The sequence below is a fragment of the Corvus brachyrhynchos genome, unplaced genomic scaffold (genome assembly GCF_000691975.1).
Source record: "Corvus brachyrhynchos isolate BGI_N302 unplaced genomic scaffold, ASM69197v1 scaffold467, whole genome shotgun sequence".
Taxonomy (NCBI): Eukaryota; Metazoa; Chordata; class Aves; order Passeriformes; family Corvidae; genus Corvus; species Corvus brachyrhynchos.
The window spans coordinates 2010679-2015067 of NW_008239309.1; positions in this window are offsets into that span (position 1 = coordinate 2010679).

Genomic DNA, 4389 nt, shown 5'->3' on the forward strand with positions numbered 1-4389 from the left:
CGTGCCCTCAGATCATTGGCCTCTGATTCTCCCTCGGCTCCCGCACATAAACCCTGGGCACTGCCTGCCCCCGTCTCTTTTGCCTCTGGTCTCCTTTGCGGCTGGGGCAATGAACTGTTGTCTGTGGAGTGCCACATGAGAGAGCCCTCCTGACTCTTTGCTTCTGTTAACGCTGAGCAATCTGGCTTGAGTGTGTGTGTGTGAATCCGTGCCTTACAGCCACGTGGGTGAAAGCAGTAAGCTTGCTGGAGTGCTATACTGCACCACCGGAATGATTCCTGGCCAGGAACATTTCAGGGAAACACAGCTAACCCTTCACGAACCGCATGCCTTGCATTAGAAGAAGAAAGGAGGGAACATTTGGAGTGATGGAGTTTGTCTTCCCTGTCACTGTTATGTGGGATGGGGGCCTGCTCTCCTGGAGATGGCTGTATACCTGCCTGCCCATGGGAAGCACTGAATTAATTCCATGTTTTGTTCTGCTTGAGAGTGCAGCTTTTGTTTTCCCTATTAAACTGTTTTTATCTCAACCCTCACGTTTTCCAGCTTTTACCCTTCTGGTTCTCTCCCTGGTCCTGCTGGTGGAGGAGTGAGCAAATGGCTGTGAGGGCTCAGCTGGGGTTAAACCACGATATTGGGCCAGCTAGAAGGCCAGATACCCACCCTCTTCCATGGGCCTCTTCTGGTGCCTTCAGCCCCTCATCCATTCCACTGCATTTTGGAGACAGGAAGAGCAGTGACCCAGGCAAGCTTCCCACTGCAGGCTGACAGAGGTTTTCCCTGACAAGTTTGTTGTGTTCGGTTATTGTTTCCATTGGTGCTTCACAGATCCTGAGTTAATGTCTTTTTTTTCCTGTCAAGTACAATGACTTGCATTAACCTTTTTCATGCAAATCAATCATCTATTTATTTCCCTTTGCACATGTTGCCTTCAACAACAGATTGATAATGAGAACACATAGACTGACAGAAACCATATGATTAGGCCTTCATCTCAGAGGACATTGTAGTATCTGTCCTGATTTTCCTCCCTTTATCTCTGTCCTTAAGCAAGGATATCTCCTTTCTCAAGGATAAAGGAAAAGGAAAGGAGAAGCAGGGGAAAAGGCTTCCTGAAATTTGGCCCACTGCAGACTTTTTATGCTTAGGCTCAGCTATAAAAATGATTTCTAGTACTCACATACAAGGCTACAGTCACAGATAATTCTTTGTCTTGGCTACTATGTCATAACAATCTCCCAAACTGTCATACCATGGGGCTGTGGTGCCTGGCATGTGTTGGCTGGACATGTTTGAGCACTCACACTTTGGGAGTGTCATAATTTAAATACACCTTTGTCTCCATAAAAGGGAAAAAATAGTTTCCTGACATGGCAGTGTGTTGTAGTGGGGATTCCTACAACACGTATATATATAGCAAAGCCCATGGAAAAGAAATACAAGGACCAATTCTTGATAGATGTTTCAGAGATGTTTATTTCTCCAGCTGCATGGCCGGGGCTCTGCCGAGGAACTGAGGCAATCACGGGACCCGAGGGTCCTTGCCCACGCAGGGGAACACAAAACAACCAGTGGGGAATGAGGCTGACCAGGGGCAGGGAAACCCCGTGCCTTCCCCCCCAGGGCCCCTCTCCCAGGACCCCACGCCAGGGGGGAGGAACCCCAACAGCAGTGAAGCCTCAGAAGGAAATTTTTTGAAGGCAGAAGTGGCAGAGGGAAGGTTAATGAAATGTGTGAATCAACAGAAAGAATTTTCTATTTGCCTCCAGTGCTAATTGGGCATTTACATTGAAGCAAATGAAAAAATTAATAAAGCATTAGATACCAGACATTGAATCAGAATTATAGTGCTGGAGCAGAGAATATTACACGAGTTAACCATCTAATTGCTATTGGGGTAGAATATGGATTTTGCACAAGATTGCTCTCTTCAGCACTGCTCTTTTTGTTCACAGCGTGCCTAATTCAGCTCTTTTGTTAGTGGGAAAACAGTCTCATACTCTCATTGTTGCTATTTTAATGCACAAACTTACACTCCCCTGACAAAGGGGTGGGGGCAGAGAAAATACACCTAGCACTGCATAATCAGGCATGGTGCCTTCAACAAGGGTGATGCATGGGCCAGTAACCCTTCTTGCTGCTCATGGCTCATGTCTCCAGTAGCATCCAAGGGCAAGTGCTGGCCAGGGAATGACACCTGCATTAAATGTTCAGGGATGGGCTACTGCCTCCCCAGTGTGAGTAATGCAAGACATCACTCTCCTGCTGCTCATTGCTGGAGTCCTGCCACAGATTTGTGCATGTACAGCAGCACCTGCAGCTTGGAAACGTATTTAAAAATGTAAGATGAGGGTTTATAATTTCTGGTGCTTCTATGTTCCCTGAGGGCAAGGAAGATACCTAAAAGCTACATACACAGCTCAGTAAGACGGAAGAATAGAGAAATACAAAGCCATGTTTGATGGGAATGTACGATTGTTTGGCACCTGCTATTAAAGTTTTATCATACCAGGAAAAAAAGGAGGAAGAAGAACATGTCTGGGAACACCTTCAATCTGGAAGCACATAAATCATACAGCTAAGTGGTTCACAAATACCACTGTTCTTTAATGCTGTTGACAAGAAATCCAGGACTCAACTAAAATACATGTTATTCAGAAATAACTCATGAAGTAATTTTTGCAAATTATCTTTGTTCTCACAAAGGGTTTGTAATAACTGCTGTTCAAAATTGTTTTGCTGTGTTTCACCCAGCTAATGAGCCCAAATCACTGCTTTGGTAATGGCAAGGGTTAGACTCAGATTGCTGTAGCAAATTCATAATCTCAAAAACAGTTTCCCAACACTGTTGCAAATTATTGACATAATCTCTGCACGTCTGCAGTGTGGAGCACAACCTCCGTTTTCAGAGCCAAGCAGTGCTGCTCAGAACCAGCAGTCAGAAGCCATGGCAGCTCATCTCAAAGCCCCACAGCCTGGCTATCGCTGTCTCCCCCGCCTTGGGGAGCACCACTGGAGGAGCCAGTGGGACTGCTGAAGCTGGACAGCAGAAAGGTGGGGTTTCCAGTGCAAGGCCTGAGGGGTTGTGTGTTGTCCAGCTGTTTCCCTGTGCAGACACCACAAAGTTTACCAGATGGTCACGGAAAGGAGGGATAACACACACCTCTGCTCCTTGTTGGCAGACAACAGGAAAGCCCAAAACGCCAATGCTCAGCTCAGGGGACACTTGCCATACCCACCGATTGGAGATGTGGGGTGTCTTCGGGTCCCAAGACTGAGAAACTGTGAAACACTGCTGATACTCACCTGAGCTCAGATTATCAGAGGGCCAAATACAGAGTGGGATCATCCACTAGAGAGACTCAAATCTGCTGATAATGGACTCCAATACTTCTGGCAGTAATTTCATTCTCTACGTTTTATATAAGATCCCAATGAAAATCTTATGAAAAAGAACTGAAAACAAGTGATGGATGATAAGAAAGAATCAAATGAAGGCTGAAAAGAAAGCAGGGTAGATTTCCTGCTTCTTGCCTCCTATGCTTATATAAAGAATGGCATACTTTAAATTGTGAAACCATTTCTTAAGCAGTTTATCTCATAGGACTCATTTTGCAGATTAAGTTTAAAAAAGAGAATATTTTAATTATAGTGACCTTCTTAAGAAATTCTTTGAAAATTACTGGAAAAAGGCATTATACAGGAGCTACACATTCCTCCACCATTAAAGGAAAGAGCGTCAAAGGATCTGAAACAATAACTGAACTACATGGTGAACAAAGATAAAAACTATCATTACGGTAAAACATTTAATTTAAAAAGCCATGAGTTTTGGCAATGTTATAAGCTTTCATTATTTGGGGCACACACCAGCTTCCCATCAAATGGGACTATAAAAAAACTTCTTTTCTGGAAAGGTTGATTTATGATTGCCCATGTCAGAACCTTTGCATGTGTGTCTCAAATCTGTTTCATTCATTGCTGAATACTGGATTAGATCAGCAACTCATCCACTATCACAATTTTCAAGCTACTATTCCAAACAAATACAATAAAAAGGAATGCAAAACCAGCTTAGGTTGTGCTTAAAGAAACTGACTTTTGGGCATATTTAGCATGCTCATATTAGTAACTTTATGCTCGAAAATTTGTCCATCACAGCATGGACATCCCTTACAAGGACATTATTTTCAAGATATTAGTCAACACTGAAACATCCATTTCAGCTGAAGCTCCTTTAGTAGTTTCACTAGGTAATCAAGTGGTAACCCCTGTTACTAGCAGTGCAGTTGTCACAAGATGCTTGCCTTGGCCATGAGACTGACAGGGAATGTGTGAGAGTATTTGTTGTACATCGATCTTCAGCTATGCAGAAATTGAAAAATGTGC